Raw genomic sequence first — 20,609 nt, 5'->3', positions numbered from 1 at the left:
TGATGCTTCAAAGTTGATTGTAGCCCATTTTATATATCAGTTGAAGTAGTAGTTGAAACTGGTGGATATTAAAATGAATTTACGCCATCACTTAAATAGCTTCTGCAGGATAACTTTCTCTCCTTGAAATGACTACTTACCACAAGTAGTATCTTCTTTATTGAAATTGGAGATTAACGTCTCTTTCTTAATTAGGAAAACCATTTGCAAATCTTTACTTGACTTTAACGTTACTCTTTCATGATTAGCAATTCCATGCTCAGAGTATTTGTGTATCTGAGAATCTTGGAATCTTGCTTCTGATGTTGAGTTCAGATAGTTTCTTCAGACAGCGCTGATGACTTCTGGAATTTAGAGATAGCGTTGTTCAGAGTCAGACCATCTAGAGCTTACTTTTTGTTCAGATGCTTCTGATACTTTGCTGTTATGCTCAGAGTTAGACTTTCTTGAACGTGTTTCCATTTCAGATGCTTCTTATCTTCTGATAATTTGTATCTGATCTGGTTCTGTATCTGATGACATCATCAGATTTCTTTCTTCTTTCTTTAGAACCCTGCACACTTAGAAACTTTTCGTTAGGGTGCCATTTTTGGTTTCATCCTTTGTTATTATCAAAATCAAGGAATCTGTTGTAGAATAATTTTTGTTCTTACAATCTCCCCCTTTTTGATGATGACAAAACAAACTTTAATTAGCAGATGAAACATGAATAATATCAGATCAGATAGATAAGAGCTCCCCCTGAGATAGTGCTAGGGAGTTCAGAAGTTCTTACCAGAGCTTCTAAGTAAAGAGGTTTCTTGATACCTTCTGCAATTTCTTAAGTCCAGGTTAGATAAGTTTATTGTTAAGAAAAATATGTTGCAGAATGCTTAAGGTATTTAGACAATATTTTCATCAGAGCTATTAATGACTTCTCCCCCTTTTTGTCAGAATCAAAAAGAAAAAAAAAAATTAAGAGAAAAACTTGTATTCAGATAAAAGCACAAAGGCAACAAGAACTAGAAAACATCAGATTCAGAGAAAATAAAACAACAGGCAAGCAAAATAAATCCTAAGTGCCTAAGGGTTCGGAGGCGGAGGCATTCTCTGAAGCAACATTGCAAGCATGTTCTGGATGTTGTCGTTGACAGTATCTTGCTTGTCCATTCTGGCCCGGAGTTCATTCTGATCTTGCTTAAGTTCTTTCAGAGTCTGAAGAACCATAGGGATAACAGAAGAGGACTCTCCCAGAGTCAGAGCCTGCTGTGCTTCAGCTTCAGCAGCAGCTTGTGCTTCTGCATCCGCCAGAGCCTTAGCTTCAGCTTCCTTAATCCTTAGGATTTCAGCTTCCCTTGCTTTTTCTTCTTCCAGTCTTCTTGCTTCTTCAGCTTCTCGAGCAAGTCTTTCTTCCTCTAGCCTCCTGGCTTCTTCAGCAGCTTCTCTGGCAAGTCTTTCCTGGAGTCTTGCCTCAGCATCTCTGATGTAGCCATTTCTGACTTGTTCAGAGATGTTCTTTAGTCTAAAAGCCTCAGAGGTCATCCAGCCAATGACTTTGTTCCAGTGTGTCCTTACAGAGTCAGGATCATCACTGACTTCAGAGTTAGTGGTCAGAGACTTGACCTTTTGTACTGAAGCCCCTGCTACCAGCATGATGGCTTCCTCAAGGGTAGGTACAGAAAGGTTTGGTTCAGAGGTTTGGGGTGAAGATGTTGGAGGGCTGAGATTTAATGTGAGAGGTTCAGATTCTGCTTCAGGTTCAGATCTTTGGGGTGAAGCGTAAAGAGGGTTTAAGTCTAAAGGTTCAGTTTCAGTTTCTGATTCAGGTGCAGCAGAGGTGTTTGGTGGGTTGATATCAGAGGTGGGAAGGTCAGAGGGTTGGTCTTCAGAAGGTTGGTTTTCAGAAGGTTGGTTTTCAGAAGGGATGGTGGTTGTTTGTTGTGGTGGTGAAGTTATTTCAGGTTCTGTTGGTTGTTGTGAAGCGAGGTTTAGAGCATAAATTTGGGCTAGGGTTGGAGAGTTAGGGTCTGAGAGTTCTGGGTCAGAAGAAATGTTGAGGTATGGTGGTGATTCTGGGGCTGTGGAAGATGAAGAAGAGGAAGTGCTTTGGTTCATTTGTTCAGGTTCAGAAGGAGGTATGAATGTACGGGCGATATTTCAAACTGGTGAAGGCTGAGAGGTTCTGATGGTTGAAGGTGGGATTTCAGAGGTTGTATAAATTGGTGGTGTTGGGAGAGGATTAGAGGAAGGGGTAGAGGAAACCATCGGAGGTACAAAGGAAATAGGAGGAACAGACATACCAGTAGAGATTTTCAGAGGAGCTGGAGATCTGCTTCCAGAAGATTCTCCAATTCTGGCCTTCTTTGCCTGTGATGCAATCTTCTTCTCAGAAAGACCTCTCTTGTATCTGATGAAGGCTTCTTCTGAATCCAGACAATCGTCGAGGCTGAAGTCAGATATGTCAACACCTTCATCCAGTAGATGCTGAAGATAGATAGCAACCGCATCTCTGGGTTCATTTTTGAAGAACCTTGCAAGACCATGGGGCAGCTTCCTCTGATCTTTCAAGGCATCCCAGGATGTATCCATAGTGGGTCTGACTTGAATCTTCTTGATTATTCCCATACTCTTGAGATTTCTGGCGTTCAGAGGCTTCCCAGTATCTATTGCCAGATCATCCATCAGTTTGGTCTTTTCCAGATGATCTACCATTCCGTTCTCGATGAAAACATCAGATAGCAATCTTCCCAGAGGGATGTAGGATCTGGGCTTCATGTTATTTCTGGTTTCCTTGACAGAATCTCTGAGGTATCTGAAAAGGAGAGCAGGGAGGCAGATCTTCACACCCTTCTGAATGCAATACAGAATGCATTTCTGATCTGCATTGATGTAGTCAGAGGAGTTAGAGGCTGGACGGTGGTGAATAGTTCCCAGAATGATCTTCAGCCACACTCTGAGGTTCTGATGCAGCTCTTTGTTCTTTGAAGGATTTCCTTCAGTGTTGGGTTTGAAGATTGTTGGATTGATTACATCAGTAATGCGCTTTGACCTAGGAGGGATGTTGTAAATCCTTTTTCCTCCATCTTTCTCCATGTTCAGTAAAGAGGCAATTGACCCTTCAGTAATTACAATCTTTACCCCCAGAACATAGGAGACGATGAAATTGTCATCTGCATCTGCAAATCTCCAGAACTCCTTGATGAGAAGTGGGTAAACAGGACCATAAAGCCTTTGGAAGTAGTTTTCCCACCCTTGTTTACGAAGTTCTTCAGTAAGATCAACGCCATTCCTCTTCAAGTTGTCGAAATCTACTAGCGTTTCACACAACACGTCCAGTCCTTCAAAAGGGGTTGATAGGTTAATATGGCATTCACGGTCAAGAACATGGGGTTCTTTGTAAACAGGGGTGATGGTGACGCCTGTAACCGTTGGAGTTGGAATGCTTGAAGTTTGAGCAGTTGAGCTTGATTCCATTTGTTGAGAAAAGTTAAACGCTTCTTGTTGTTGAGCGTCCATGGTGAAGAAGAAGATGAAGATTGAGAGTTTGCAGAGAATGCTTCAGAGAGGTTTAGGGTTTTAGAGTGAGTGAGAGTGATAAGTGTGTGAAAGGTGAGAAAAGTGTTTATATACTCTAAGTGAAACACATGCAAAATGACACATCAAATTGCGTTAGTACAAAGCTCAAGATTGCACGCTTGGGGGAAAAATGATTACAGCTAATTAATGAATGTCTAATCCCAACAGAACGCACACTGCTCAAGGAGATTTCAAACGTCTGTCCTTTGAATTTCTTTTGACAACTGTCTAGAAGTTCTAGGGTTAGACGCTTAGTGCTCCACGTGTTGATGTATCTGATCTTCAGGAATACCAAAAGATTGATTCCTGGAGATTTCTAACTCAGATATCTTCTTAACTTGTAGAAGTATCAGAGTCAGAGGCAGAAGAACATTTGTTTTTATGTCAGAGTCTCATTTTACATTTTCAGAGCCACACTTCATTCAGGGCAATTTTTAATGTTCAGATTTTCTAAGATGAAAAGAAATCTATCTTCAGCTAGAGGCTTAGTAAAGATATCTTCCCATTGATGTTCTGTATCAATGAACTTCAATGTTACTATCCCTTTCTGAACATAGTCTCTGATAAAATGATGTTTTATTTCAATGTGTTTGGCTCTGGAATGTAGAATGGGATTCTTACTTAAACAAATAGCAGCAGTATTATCACAAAAGATAGGAATGTTACTCTCAAAGATTTGCAGATCTTCTAACTGATGCTTCATCCAGAGCATCTGAGTTGTGCACAGTGATGCTGAGATGTATTCTGCTTCTGCAGTTGATAGAGCAATTGTTGACTGTCTTTTGCTAGCCCAGGATATCAGATTGTTTCCCAGAAGCTGGCAATTTCCAGATGTGCTTTTTCGTTCTAATCTATCTCCTGCATAATCTGCATCACAGTAACCAGAAAGTCTATACTCTGATGTTTTCTTATACATCAGGCTCAGGTTAGGAGTTCCTTTCAGATACTTAAGAATTCTCTTAACTGCTGTTAAATGAGATTCTCTAGGATCTGATTGGAATCTGGCACAAAGACAGACGCTAAAGAGAATATCAGGACGAGTAGCAGTCAGATAGAGAAGAGAGCCTATCATACCTCGATAGAGCTTCTGACAAACCTTGTTGCTTACCTCTTCCTTTTCAAGAATGCAAGTTGGGTGCATGGGAGTTTTTGCAGAGTTGCATTCAGTCATGTCAAACTTCTTCAGAACGTCTTTAATGTACTTGCTTTGATGAACGTACGTGACTTCTGGAGTTTGATTAATTTGAATTCCCAGAAAGAACTTTAGTTCTTGCATTAAACTCATTTCAAATTCTGCATGCATTAACTTAGAAAATTCTTGGGAAACAGAGACATTAGCAGAACCAAAAATAATGTCATCAACGTAAATCTGGCATATCATGAGATCATTATTAAGGTTTTTACAGAAGAGTGCGGAATCAACTTTCCCTCTGATAAAATTTTGTTCCAGAAGAAAATTGCTTAAACGTTCATACCAAGCTCTGGGAGCTTGTTTAAGTCCATATAAAGATTTTTTAAGTTTAAAAACATGTTCTGGAAAGTTTGAATTTTCAAAACCTGGAGGTTGATTGACATACACTTCTTCTGAAATATAACCATTAAGGAATGCACTCTTGACATCCATTTGATATAATTTGATAGAGTGATTAATAGCAAAAGATACAAGAAGACGAATAGATTCTAACCTCGCGACTGGAGCAAAGGTTTCATTATAGTCAATACCTTCTTGTTGACTGTAACCTTGAGCTACCAGTCGAGCTTTGTTTCTGACAACTTCTCCTTTCTCGTTCAGCTTGTTTCTGAAAACCCATCTGGTTCCAATGACGTGAGTGCCTCTGGGTTTAGGAACGAGATCCCAGACATCATTTTTTGAGAATTGATCTAATTCTTCTTGCATGGCTGAAACCCAATCGTTATCCTGAAGTGCTTCATCACAAGACATAGGCTCAATCAGAGACACTAGTCCCAGAGGAGTATCTTCAGAGGTCCTGAAGGTAGATCTGGTTCTGACAAGTTCGTCCTTGTTTCCCAGAATCAAATCTTCAGAAACGTTGATACGACTTTTAACTTTCTTTGGGATTTCTGGGGTTTTAATTTCTTCAGAGTTCTGAGTGACATTTGCTTCTGGAGCTTTATCAGAACCTGCAAAGGTGATTTCTAAATCTGCAAAATCTTCAACTAGCTTTGACTTTTCAGGGTCAAGCTTATCATCAAATCTGACATGAATTGATTCTTCCACAATTTTGGTTTCTGTGTTGTATACTCTGTAGCCTTTAGAGCGTTCTGAGTATCCTAACATAATACCTTTCTGTGCTTTGGAATCAAACTTGTTCAGATGTTCTTTAGTATTTAATATAAAGCAAGAACATCCAAAAGGATGAAAATATGAAATGTTTGGTTTTCTTCCTTTACACAGTTCATAGGGAGTCTTTTCTAGAATAGGTTTTATAGAGATTCTATTCTGAATGTAACACGCTGTATTTACAGCTTCTGCCCAAAAGTGCTTTGCTACATTAGTTTCATTGATCATGGTTCTGGCCATCTCTTGGAGTGTCCTATTTTTCCTCTCTACAACTCCATTTTGTTGTGGAGTTCTAGGGCAGGAGAAATCATGGGATATTCCGTTAGAATCAAATAATTCTTCAAAATCTTTGTTTTCAAATTCTCCACCATGATCACTTCTGACTCTAATAATTTTAGAGTCAAATTCTTTTTGCACTTTGGAACAGAAACTAGTGAATACAGAGTGAGACTCACTCTTGTGCTTTAGGAATTTTACCCATGTCCAGCGACTGTAATCATCAACAATGACTAGTCCATACTTCTTTCCATTAACTGATGCTGTTTTCACAGGACCAAATAAGTCAATGTGAAGAAGTTCCAGAGGCTTAGAGGTAGAAACAACATTTTTCTTTTTAAAAGATGTTTTTGAAAATTTTCCTTTCTGACAAGCTTCACACAGAGCATCTGAAGAAAACTTCAGTTTAGGTAGGCCTCTGACTAACTCGAGTTTAGTTAGCTGAGAAAGTTTCCTCATGCTAATGTGGCCCAAGCGTCTATGCCATACCCATTGCTCTTCGTGAACTGACATTACCAATAGTTCCGGAGCCTCTGATCCTTCCTTTCTGATCTCCTCCGAAACCTACGAATCCAGCATCTTTAAGTTCCAGGCTTTGGAACATAGACTTTCTTCCCGTCATGTGTCGCGAGCATCCAGAGTCCAGGTACCATGACTGGTGTCTGAACTTTGCTGCATAGGATATCTGCAACATAGACAATCTTATCCTTTGGTACCCAGAATCTCTTGGGTCCTTTCAGATTAGTTTTCCCAGAGTTTCTTATAACTTTGGGTTTTCTAGCATTTTTAAATTTTTGTTCTTGTGTGTGTGTGTATAGTGATATGAAAAGGGAGACTTAAGTTGGTTACTGGTAGAAGTTTTATCTTCCTTAGGGTCATACCCAATTCCCTTTTTATTGTTCTGACTAACTCCATAAATCATGGATGCCATAATACTCCTATCTATCCCATTTTTCAGAAATTCTTGAAAGGCTTCTTCGTATTTATAAATTATTTTATTTGAAGTTTGTGGTGCTTGAGACAACGCTTCTTCTAATTCTGAGCTTTTTGTTTTTGCTCCATCTCTTTCTAACGTTAAAGATCTGATTGTATCTTCTTGTGCTAGAATTGTTATCTCAAGTTCACTACATTCTTCAAATTTTGCTTTAAGACAGCCTTTAATGTTTTTAATTCTTTGTTTTAATTTCTGATAAGAGCTAAGAGTTTCTGACAAGCATGATTCTAAATCAGATTGAGAAAGTTCAGAGAATACCTCTTCAGATTCTTCATCTGAGCTACTCCTGGATGTGGTAGCCATAAGTGCCACATTGGCCTGTTCATCAGAGTCAGATTCTGATGATCCAGATTCACTATCATCCCAGGTAGCCATCAGTCCTTTCTTTGTCCTGAAGGTATTTTTCTTGAAGCTTTCTTTTCTAGGGTTGTCTTTCTTTAGCTTGGGGCATTCATTCCTGTAATGACCTGTTTCTTTACATTCATAACAGGTAATATCTTTGTTAGATTTACCTTTTGAAGTTGATTCTGATCGATCCCCTCTGGGTCTTGATCTTCTGAAGTTGTTGTTCCTCTTTTTCCAGAGTTGCTTAACTCTTCTGGTTAGTAGGGACAATTCTTCTTCATCATCAGAGTCTTCTGGTTCAGAGTTGTCAGCATCTTCAGTTTCTGCCTGGAGAGCTTTGGTTCTGTCAAGTTTGCGTCTTTCAGGTCTGGACTTTAATGCTACAGACTTGTTCCTTTTCTGAGGCTCATCTTCCTCTAGTTCTATCTCATGGCTTCTGAGAGAACTGACAAGTTCTTCAAGGCTAATATTGTTCAGATCCTTTGACAGCTTCAGAGCAGTAACCATAGGTCTCCATTTCTTTAGCAGACTTCTGACTATCTTTTTGACATGGTCTGCAGTTGTGTATCCTTTGTCTAGAACCTTGAGACCTGCAATCAGAGTTTGGAATCTAGAGAACATTGCCTCTATGGCTTCATCATCCTCCATTTTGAAGGCTTCATATTTCTGGATAAGCGCCAGAGCCTTTGTCTCTTTGACTTGAGAGTTTCCTTCATGAGTCATCCTCAGAGAGTCAAGTATGTCTTTGGCTGTTTCTCTGTTGGTGATCTTTTCATACTCGTTGTAAGATATAGCATTTAGGAGTATGGTTCTGGCCTTGTGATGATTCTTGAAAACTCGTTTCTGATCATCTGACATCTTACTTCTGGGAACTTCAGCTCCATCCTCTGTGACAGGAGGTTTGTATCCATCTGTGACAATGTCCCAGAGTTCAGCATCATAACCCAGAAAGAAACTTTCAATTCTATCTTTCCAGTAGTCAAACTTTTCTCCATCAAAAACAGGAGGCTTAGCATTGTAACTATCTTTTTCATTTGAGTGGGCCATAGTTTTTCTCGTACTGGATCTCTCTACACTGTTAAGTGTTTGATTAGAAAATCAATAACAGAGCCGGAGCTCTGATACCAATTGAAGGTGAGAAAAACAAGAAAGGGGGGGTTTGAATTGTTTGGAAAAATAAGCGCTTTTCAAAAAGAAAATCACACAAGGATTTTATACTGGTTCGCTTATAACACAAAGCTACTTCAGTCCACCCGGCCGAGGTGATTTCGCCTTCAACAAGGACTTAATCCACTAATCTTGAAAGATTACAAACAACGTCTAAGAGAAAAATCTCTTAGTCCTATCAAGTATACAGACTACACAGAGTCACTTGAGGAAATCAACAAACAATAGATGAAAGATTTATGTAATCTAGAGTGCTTCTAAGATAAGCTAATATTACAATAGTAAGAACAAAGTGATTCACGTTATAAGCAAAAGCTTCGTGAAGATTTAGAGAGTAAGAGTGTTTTTCTTGAGCGTTGATGTTTCAGTATAATTTTGGCTTGTTGGCTTGCTGATGCTTCAAAGTTGATTGTAGCCCATTTTATATATCAGTTGAAGTAGTAGTTGAAACTGGTGGATATTAAAATGAATTTACGCCATCACTTAAATAGCTTCTGCAGGATAACTTTCTCTCCTTGAAATGACTACTTACCACAAGTAGTATCTTCTTTATTGAAATTGGAGATTAACGTCTCTTTCTTAATTAGGAAAACCATTTGCAAATCTTTACTTGACTTTAACGTTACTCTTTCATGATTAGCAATTCCATGCTCAGAGTATTTGTGTATCTGAGAATCTTGGAATCTTGCTTCTGATGTTGAGTTCAGATAGTTTCTTCAGACAGCGCTGATGACTTCTGGAATTTAGAGATAGCGTTGTTCAGAGTCAGACCATCTAGAGCTTACTTTTTGTTCAGATGCTTCTGATACTTTGCTGTTATGCTCAGAGTTAGACTTTCTTGAACGTGTTTCCATTTCAGATGCTTCTTATCTTCTGATAATTTGTATCTGATCTGGTTCTGTATCTGATGACATCATCAGATTTCTTTCTTCTTTCTTTAGAACCCTGCACACTTAGAAACTTTTCGTTAGGGTGCCATTTTTGGTTTCATCCTTTGTTATCATCAAAATCAAGGAATCTGTTGTAGAACAATTTTTGTTCTTACAAGCTCCTATGGGATCTTGTTGTGTGACCTTTTGTGCAAGGACTTGGCTCCTAAACCCTAATTATGGGCCCATGACCTGAGGGGTGGCTTGTGAAGCTTTGTGTTGTGTGTGAAACCCTAATCAGGGATAGTTGGTGCATGAATTCCATGTTGGTTGACCTTTGGGTTGGGTATTCACCAAAACCCTAGTTATTGGATGCTTGAGGCCTTTGAGACTGCATCATGATGTTCATTCATGCCGAAAACCTAGCTATTGATCTTTGAAGTTCATGAATCATGTGGTTTTCTTTGAGGTGGTGGAAACCCTAGTTGTGGTTCATGGTATTGGTACACTAATTGTGTTTATTATTGCTTGGTTTGAGACTCTTGGTTATTATTTGGCACTTGGATCTTTGACCTAGCTAAAATTCTAATTCATGACTTGAATTTCATTCACATTCATGTTCTCATGGCCCATTTGATCCAAGTCTCATTTCATCCATATTCCATTCATGGTTTTCTTGATTTCACTAAGGCATTGACAAGTCATGGTCTCATTGTTCTATTGATGTGTCAAGATTCATATAAGTGGTCTAGATCCATTGATTCAATATCATTGTACACTTGGTCAAGGCATTACATTGGTTCACTAGCATCCATGTCATTCACTTATTTAAATTTGTTTTAGAATTTATCTAAGGCATTGGTTTCAAGATGGTTTTCATTTGAATTTAAAGTTGTTTCATGTATAATAGTGTTTTTGACTAAAAAAGTACATTTCATTCATAAAGATCATCTAGTACATTGAAAATTACAAAGAAATTATATTTGTGGCATAAGTTGACTTTTGGTCAACTGTTGACTTTTTGGTCAACCAGTTGACCAAAGTCAACTCACCATTTCAACATCCTTAAGTCATAATTTCCTTGGTATTCAAGATCACATCACCCTTGCCTCCATCCATTTCCTACAAAAACAAAGACAGAAAACCAATATGTCACATGTTATTTTCAAGCATGTCATGTACCATAGTAGCATGCACAAACCTAGCATATGCATTACAGCTTCAAACATGTCAAATAACAAGACCAAACATGACAAGCATACCATGGAAATACATCCAAAAAAATGACATAGCATTAACATTGCCATCATCAAGACCTAGCAAAGCATGACAAACACATGAATGTTCCAAGACATGGACCTAGAAAACAAAATGGCATAGCATGACCTTCCAAACATAAAAACCCACCATGCATTGCAATTCACAAACATTGCCAAAACAGAGCGCCTAACCACTTGAAACTCATCGTGAGATGAGTAATTATTGCAGCCTAACATTGTTTGGCCCCTGATCGTGTTGATTCGCAAGTGCACGAATTACGTCAAAGTAATATAAAATAATATCGATCCCACAGAGACCAATCGTCAATCTATCAATTACTAACGTTATAGTGTTTATCTAAGACGGTATAAAAGAGATATTGGGTTTGCAAAACAGCGGTAAATAATAAATGCAGGTAAATACATGTTGAATGTAATTCACGTTAGTTAAGTGATGTTTCGATTGTCTAAATAGAACTACTTATGAGGCAATATTTTCTACTCTTGAAAAGAATCCATTTAACAGGAACTGTCACTTTCGCGTATTCAAAACCGAGTTTACCCTTAAATTAAGGCCTCTTATTGTCACTTATAAAAGGTGCGCAGAATGCTAAAGTAGTAAACTTATTTTTAAGAAATGAGACTCGTAAACTTAGTTGAAAAGTGATTTTGATTTGGAAAGTTTTCCCAAGGAGTTTCCTGATTTTAAATCTATTAACGCGTCCGAAAACAGTTTCAAAAATAGTTTTTCCTTAAAGTGATAAAAATTCCTAGTTGCTAAGCCAGGGTGCTTTCGCACTCCTCGAATAATTAAAACTAACCAAGTTTGTTTTAGAAAACTCAAGTTAAAAATCAAAACAGCCTTTAAAGTATTTCTACAGATTCAATATGTGAAACATTACTTTAACCGTGATCCTTACATTCTAACCTTTAAAAGATTTAGCCAGACATGGTAACACAAACAAAGACAACGGTGTTAATCATGATGAAAAGTTTATTTTAGAATGTGAGGCGTGGAGAGCGAGGAAAGTGCGTAAAGTAAATAAAGTAAAGCGAGTGCGAAAAATAAATAAAGTAAAGCGAGTGCGGAAAATAAATAAAGTAAAGCGAGTGCGGAAAATAAATAAAGTAAAGCGAGTTCGAAAAATAAATAAAATAAAAGCGATGCGGGAAATAAATAAGTAAAGCGATAAATAAGGACCTGCTCCAAATGGAGGGCTTTAAATCTGGTACAAAAATAAACCTCTGACTCCTGAAGCTAAAGACAACAATAACTCGAAGTGACCCAACTCAATCTCACTAAGGTGTGATAACCCCCCGATGTGATGGATTACCGCTATTACAAATGATAAATATATGCTTAGTGTTGTAAAACTAAGTTGGATGATTAGAAAATGAAATGGAACGAACTATTTATAGAGGATTTCAGCAGCTTGTAAAGACCATGGTGCCCTCCAACTTCCCCTTAGTGGGAACGTGACTTCCAAAGGTGGCGCCCGCCATCCCTTCATGGCGCCCGCCATCCCTTCATGGCGCCTGCCATGTGTGTAAATGGGGTGGATCATGGGAACGTGGCGATTACCTCCTAGTTGAGGGTTGATGACTCATGGCTTCTCCTATAGCGGCCGCCATGTGCAACGCCATGTGTGTAATTTCGCCGAAAAACCCTAATTTTAGGTATTTTTGCTTCGTTTCTTCCAAAAGAGTCCGAAAGTGCTAAATATCTGAAAACAAGAGAAAAGAGAGCATAATACAAACAAAATGATAATAAAGTCCTAATAAACATGTGAAATCCGAGTCAAAAACATGGTGTAATTCAGTGTGATCAAATTCTCCCACACTTAAACCTTTGCTTGTCCTCAAGCAAAACTCTTTATAGTTTATGCAAGAAAATCAGTATCAACTAGAGTTAATTCGAGGCAAAAAGACTTACGAGTTCATTCAAGGAATGTATCGATAGGTACTAACGAATTGAACTAAGGGTATTGTAGTGACACTTCCTGCAATTGCGGTCGTAGGCTTCGTTCCTATACAAATCAATCCACATTACCCCACCATACCTAATCCTTCTTTTTGTTTTCTTAAAGTCCTTTTCATTCAGGTGCAATCACATTAAGCCCGTTATCCTTACATACTCATAGTAAAGTGACCGGTTAGTGATTGTGATCTTAAGCATGGGGCTCTGGTACATAAGTTGGTGTAACCCTTTTATTCAACCCAATTTGCAGTCGTATGGGATTGGATCATAATCCACCCTACCAAGTTCAGCACCAGATACCTCCGAACCAACAAGCAAATAGGCTTATTTTTTTATTTTTATAAGCGTGGGGCTCCGGTACATAAGTTGGTGTAACCCCTTTATTTAACCCAATTTGCAGTTGTGGGGGATTGGATCGTAATCCACCCTACCAAGTTCAGCACCGGATACCTCTGAACCAACAAATAAATAGGCTTATTATTATTTATTTTTCTTCTGCATGTTCCTCATATGTTTTTATTTTGCTGGGTTAAATGACCGTGTGAGAGTCACCTAGCCCGGATTTTCATGCGATTTGAGAACAAAGCAGGAATTTTTGTGATCATTCACTTATTTTCATCGGTCCCCTACGTAGAGCATGTTTAAGCCGGAGCTGACTGCTAGGATAAACTACTTAAGGACTTATTTGGAACAAAAATTGGGGCTACAGCATATGGATCGGGATCGACTCTTATAATCATTAAGCAGGTGTTAAGACAATACCGATTTTTAGAAAAAGTTTTCCCAAGTATTTTACATCCTATTATAAACCTGTCTAATAGCCTGAATGTTCAAGATGTACTATTTTCTTGGCTAAAATTTTTTGGTAAGGTTAAAGAAATGGGAGAAATAAGGATACACTACACAGATGACTCGTGAGACACATGTTATTTTATTGAAAGGGAAAAATAAGCATCTAAAACATAAAACATACTAAAATTAAAGGAAAACGGTAAAAAGCGATAAAAGTAAAGGAAAGCGATAAAAAGTAATAAAAATAAAGAAAAGATGAAAAGCGATAAAATCTCCTCCCACACTTAAACTGAACATTGTCCTCAATGTTTCGATATGATATAGGGTAGGAGTAACCTAGAAGAGAGAGAGAGAGAGAGAGAGAGAGAGAGAGAGAGAGAGAGAGATCTAGGGGTGAGCACCGGTACCGTCATCGTCACCGCCCTGGTCAGGATGCCTGGGTCGACGACGTCTGGTTCGAGTACTAAGTCCTTCCTGCAGCTGCTGAGAGCGACCTAAGAGAGATCCTTGGGTGGCCTCGATAAGAGCGAAGTAACGCTCATTAGCCTGTCTCTGGCGATGCTGCTCATTAGTGATCGCAAGTAAGGACTCGGTGATAGTCCGATGTGCTTGCTCACTACGCTGCTGGGAAGCTACCATAAAACTCATATTATCTGTCAGTTGTTGGTTTATGGTATTCAGGAGGGTGTCACGCCTTTCCTCACGAGCCAGGTGCTCGCGCCACATCTCCTCGGTGATGTAGAAACCGGGAGTGGTACCTGCAAAATAGTGAGAAGAAGAAGGTGCAGGTGATGTGGTAGGAATATCATGAGTAGGTGACTGGTCACGCCGGTCATACATATATATAAAACAACTGAAAATGTAAATTGAAATAATAAAAGTAGAGGAAAAGAAATCATGGGTTGCCTCCCATGCAGCGCTTGTTTAACGTCGTTAGGTTGACGATTCAAACTTTATATGTTAGAGGTAGGAACTGGAGGGTCGATCAGAGTTTGGTCATGACATTCTGTGGGGATGTCACCTCCTTGGTATTGCTTCAGTCTTTGTCCATTTACCACAAACGGATTAAAGGAGTTGTTGCGGATTTCAACTGCTCCAGATTTTAAGATTTTGGAAACCTCAAAGGGGCCTGTCCATATCGAACGCAGCTTACCTGGAAAAAGTCGTAATCTTGAATTTAAGAGGAGAACAGAGTCGCCTATATTAAATTCCTTTTTCACAATCCTTTTGTCATGCCAAGCTTTGGTTCTTTCTTTGTATATAACGGAATTCTCGTAAGCGTTCTGGCGGAGTTCCTCCAATTTGTGGATATCAAGGATTCGCTTCTTGCTAGATGCTAGGTAATCCAAATTCAGGGTCTTGATGGCCCAATATGCCTTGTGCTTGAGTTCAAAAGGTAAGTGGCATGACTTCCCGTAGACCAACTGGTACGGTGTAGTTCTATATAGGGGTTTTGTAAGCAGTTATGTAAGCCCACTGTGCTTTTGTTAGCTTTTTAGACCAATCTTTTCTAGATATTGATACAGTTTTCTCTAAGATCTGTTTAATCTCTCTGTTAGATACTTCCACTAGACCATTAGTCTGGGGGTGATATGGTGTTGTTACTCTGTGTTTTACTCCATATTCCCTTAAGAGTTTATTAAATATCCTGGATATAAAATGTGATCCACCATCTCTTATGACAAGTCGTGGCACTCCAAATCTGGGGAAGATATTATTCTTGAACAGCTTAATGACTACTCTTGTGTCGTTGGCGGATGCAGAGATAGCTTCTATCCACTTGGACACATAGTCAACTGCTACCAAAATGTACTTGTTTCCCAATGAATATGGAAAAGGTCCCATGAAATCAATACCCCAAACGTCAAATAGTTCTACTTCTTGGATGTTCTTCAAAGGCATTTCGTCACGTCTTGAGATTTTCCCAGCACGCTGGCACCGATCACATCGGACAATATAAGCATGGACATCACGTCATAATGTCGGCCAATAAAGACCAGCTTGAAGGATCTTAGCGTATGTCTTCGATGTGCTTGAATGTCCACCATAGGGTGAAGAATGATAATGCTCTATGATGTTTCTGACTTCTTCTTCAGGGACGCAACATCGAAATATGTTATCAGTTCCTCTTTTGAAAAGGAGTGGTTCGTCCTAATAGAAGTGTCTTATATCTTTAAAGAACTTCTTCTTCTATTGATAGTTAAGGTCAGGTGGTATGATATCAGCGTCTAGATAGTTCACAAAATCAGCGTACCATGGTACTCTGCTAATTTCTGAAATTGTTCCAAGGTTATCTCTATCAGGTTCAAGGGGAGTGGTATCTATCTTAGTTATTAGTCTGTCATAGGTGAAGTCATCATTTATAGGTAAATGATCTGGCTTTAAATTCTCTAATCTGGAAAGATGGTCGGAAACTACGTTTTCTGTTCCTTTTTTGTCTCTAATATCTAAGTCGAAATCTTGCAGCAAAAGGATCCACCTGAGTAATCTAGGTTTTGCATCCTTTTTGCTCAGAAGGTAACGGATAACTGCATGGTCTGTATAGACTATAATCTTAGATCCTACAAGATAAGACCTAAATTTATCGATTGTGAAAACTATAGCTAGGAGTTCCTTCTCTATTGTTGTATAATTTAATTGAGTGGCATCTAGGGTTCTACTAGCGTAATATATTACGTGTGGTTTCTTATCTTTTCTTTGCCCTAAAATAGCTCATATAGCGAAATCGCTAGCATCACGCATTATTTCGAAGGGTTTAGTCCAATCTGGGGTTTGTAGAATGGGTGCTGAAATTAATGCTTGTTTTAACTGATTAAAGGCTTTGATGCATTTTTCATCGAAAATGAATTCAATGTCTTTCATCAGAAGGCCGGTCAGGGGTTTTGTTATTGTAGAGAAGTCTTTTATGAAGCGTCGATAGAAACTGGCGTGTCCAAGGAAACTACGGACTTCTCTAACTGTCTTAGGAGGGTTAAGGTTTTCTATAACTTCTATTTTTGCTTTATCGACCTCAATGCCTCTTTCAGATATTATATGTCCTAACATTATGCCTTCTTTGACCATAAAGTGGCACTTCTCCCAGTTTAACACAAGGTTAACTTCTACGCATCTCTCTAGGATTTTCTCAAGGTTAATAAGGCAGTATTCAAAGTCTAATCCACACACTGAGAAGTCGTCCATGAATACTTCCATGATTCCATTGAGATAATCTGCATAGATTAACATCATACAACATTGGAAAGTAGCTGGCGCATTACAGAGTCCAAACGGCATTTGTCTGTAAGCAAATGTTCCGTAAGGACAGATAAAGTTTGTTTTCTCTTGATCCTCGGGGTGTATGGGTATTTGGAAAAATCCAGAATATCCATCAAGATAACAAAAGTAAGAGTGTCTGGCTAGACGCTCAAGCATTTGATCTATGAATGGAAGGGGGAAACAGTCTTTCCTAGTTGCCTTATTGAGCTTCCTATAATCTATGCACATACACCATCCGCCTTCTATGCGTTTAGCAACATGCTCTCCCTTTTCGTTCTGCACGATTGTGATGCCTCCCTTCTTGGGTACCACATGTACAGGACTTACCCACTTACTATCATAAATCTGATAGATTATACCAGCTTCTAGTAGTTTAAGGACTTCCTTCTTCACCACCTCGCTCATTCCAGGGTTGATTCGTATCTGATGTTCTCTGGAAGGTTTTGAATCCTCCTCTAGTGAGATCCTATGCATACACACGGATGGGCTAATACCTTTTAAATCAGAGATGTTGTACCCTAAGGCAGAGGGGTATCTTCTTAAAACGTTCAAGAGTCGATTCGTCTCATCTTGGTTTAAGGTGGCACTAACTATTACTGGGCGGTTCATTTCGTCATCCAAAAACTTATATCTTAGGTTCTTGGGTAGTCCTTAAGTTCTTGAGCTGGTTTTTGAGAATTAGGCGGGGGGTCTGAAGTAAGATCCAGAAATTCGTTAGTGTGAGGTTCTGTTTCCTCTAGCTCGTCATCCTTTTCATTCGGGTTTGAAAATGGTTTGATCTTAGGTTCTCCTTGATCGAATTCTCTTATGCATTCATCTATGATATCGATCGCATAACATGCGTCTCCTAGAATTGGTGCCATCAGGAATTTTGAAAGAATGAACTCAATCTTTTCGTCCCCTACTCCGAAGGCTCATTTCCCTCTTTTGACATCTATTGTAGCTCCGGTTGTTGATAAGAATGGTCTACCTAAAAGGATAGGGATATCTTCGTCTTCTTTGATATCCATGACCACAAAGTCTGTTGGGATATAAAGTTGATCGATCCTAACTGGGATGTCTTCTAAAATGCCTACATGATACTTAACGGACCTTTCGGCTAATTGGAGGGACATCTTAGTTGGTCGTTGATAACGCGAAAATACATCAGATATTTGCCTTGATTTACACTCAAAGATCATACCACTTTAACTAATATTCCGATTATTCCGCAAGTATTCGAGTTATTTTTGCAGGTAATTAAATCTCCAAGCATTAATGAGCAAAATGTAGAAAAGGAAGAAAAAGAAGAAGAAACAGATGAGAAAGCACAGAAAAAGCAGAAAAACCAGAATACAGAAATTGCTGATGTGACGACCGTTACAAGCTGCATGACGACCGGCACGGCCCAGCCTGTGACGACCGTCACAGGCCCATGACGAGCGTCACACGGCCAGATTTTACGCTTTGAAGTAGTCAGCAGAGGAAACCAAACGTGCCTAAATTCTCTCCAACATAACGAATCCCCCGTGGATTCCTCATTCAACCAGTCTTCCTTAATTTTCTCAACTACCAAGACCTACCAAAGCAATATATAAAGGACATAAGTTGGAAAAATGGGGGACGCTGACATTTACGCTCTGCAATTGATTTTTTACAGCATTCTAGCTTTTTAGTTATTTTCTTTTCAGCAACTTTGTTTCCGTTGCCTTAGTTCATTTACCATTCTTTTTAGAATTCCCGTTTTCCCTTTTCCTTCCCAATTTTCAGTTAGCCATAGTAGTAGTTTCCTACACTGGGGAACTACTACACTTTATTTAATTTAGTAAGCAATTGTATTGAAGAAGTAGAATCCTACCAACTTGTGGAAGACTGCTCAAGTACTCCAAGATTCGTCGTACTTTGTTACTTCAATTGCCAGGTTTTTTTTATTCAATTATTATTTTCATTGTCTTGTTATTGTTATAATTATGTCTGCTGCATTGTTAATCTGTTTATGCTCTGTGTTTGCTCTATTTAACATGTTCGGCTAAATTACCGGTATCGGTATGTAACAATTTAATTGGATGGGATTTAATAATAATCGGTGAAAACTCTTTTTCTCAAACAATCTTTTAGGCTGAGGTTTTTAATTTAAATTTAATTAACTTTGTCACAAAAGTGAGAAGCTATTTAATACGATTTTGCCACGAGAGGGGGAAATTAACTAAGGTGAGAACCAACAATCGGGAGAGCGTGAGGCTCGAGCTGGATAGTAAAAACTAGGCATTGAGTTTAAAAATAGCGAGAGCACTTTAAAAACAATTAGAACTTAATTATTTTCAAAACGTAATTTTAACTTCAAATGGGACAGCGAGAGCGTACATTCTGACTTAAAGCTATAGGCCGAATCAACAATCACGAGAGTGTGAGATAAAGCTTTTTAAATAAATATTTTCTACTGAGAGATATTTGGCATTTAAACTATTCACCGGTGACTTATCGAATCCCTGACAATTAATGCGTTGCATACTGATTCCTTCCATCAATTCTTTCTTAAAACTAAATTTCTCTTAGGTTTAATATTCTGCACCCGAACTTCTACTAATCATTCCCTTAGCTAAACATAGTGACGTTAGTAACACTAGTTTGACCATAGGTCCCTGTGGGATCGATATCTTTTAAAACTAAAACGACTGGACTGTGCACTTGCAGTCAAGTACCCGATAGACTATATTTTATATATAGTCACGATAAGCATGAAGTTTTTGGAGTCGTTGTCGGGGACCTGTTTTAGTCAAACAGTGCGATTCTTTTGTTGCACGGTATAGACTAAGGTAAAAATAAAAACTAATTTACTCTCCCTTATTTCCTCGATTGTATGCCAAGTACTCGCTCACAAGGCGATAACTTAGCACCACCAATCCAAGAATTAGAGCGTTTCTTATATGTAAGACGCCGAATACAAGAATATCAACAAAAGTACGATATTCCCGATATCTTCTCTCCTACTAAACCAGAAGAAAAACCAACCATGGCTGAAGAAGGACCACATAATCGTCCTCTTAAATTCTACGCTACCCCGTACCAACAAGAACCTCACAACAGCATTGCTGCCCCCACTATCAATTGAAACGATTTCGAGTTGAAACCCTCACTATTATCAGCCGTCCAACAACATCAATTTTCCGGAAATCCTACGGACGACCCTAATCAACACCTGACCAAGTTTGTGCAGTACACAGACACTGTAAAGGCGAATGGTGTATCTCAAGATGCGATAAGACTGCGTCTCTTTCCTTTCTCACTAAGAGACAGAACTTGGGCTTGGTTGCAATCCTTGCCCTCCAACTCCATTACAACATGGGAAGAATTGAAAAACGTTTTCTTATCCCGATATTTTCCGCCGAGCAAAAATGCTATGTTGAAAGCTCAAATCAACGGATTCAGGCAAAAAGATGTAGAATCTCTCTACGAAGCATGGGAGAGATACAAGAACATGATGAGGATACGTCCACATCACGGTCTTGAAGACTGGGTGATCATTCACACATTTTACAATCGGCTTTTGTATAACACAAGACTTACAGTAGACTCTTCCGCGGGCGGTGCACTTATGGACAAGCCATACAACGAAGCCTATCAACTCATTGAAAACATGGCCCAAAACCATTGCCAATGGGGAGGTGAAAGAACTCCAGTAGAAAAGTCACAAACAACAGGTGGAATGTACGAAATCAGTAGCCTTGACCATGTTCATGCCAAGGTAGATGCCCTTGTTCAAAAATTAGACAACTTGACCATACCACCCGCAGCCACCGTGGCTGCTGTAACTCCAAACTGTGAGTTATGTGGAAAC

At 38.9% G+C, this 20,609-nt stretch overlaps 1 pseudogene; it reads right to left on the bottom strand.

Moving 5' to 3' along the window:
- Positions 1-20,178: 20,178 nt before the first annotated feature.
- LOC127089671 (uncharacterized) lies at positions 20,179-20,278 on the bottom strand (annotated as a pseudogene).
- Positions 20,279-20,609: the final 331 nt, after the last annotated feature.

The sequence above is a fragment of the Lathyrus oleraceus genome, chromosome 5 (genome assembly GCF_024323335.1).
Source record: "Lathyrus oleraceus cultivar Zhongwan6 chromosome 5, CAAS_Psat_ZW6_1.0, whole genome shotgun sequence".
Lineage (NCBI taxonomy): Eukaryota > Viridiplantae > Streptophyta > Magnoliopsida > Fabales > Fabaceae > Lathyrus > Lathyrus oleraceus.
This window is presented reverse-complemented; position numbering and strand designations above follow the sequence as displayed.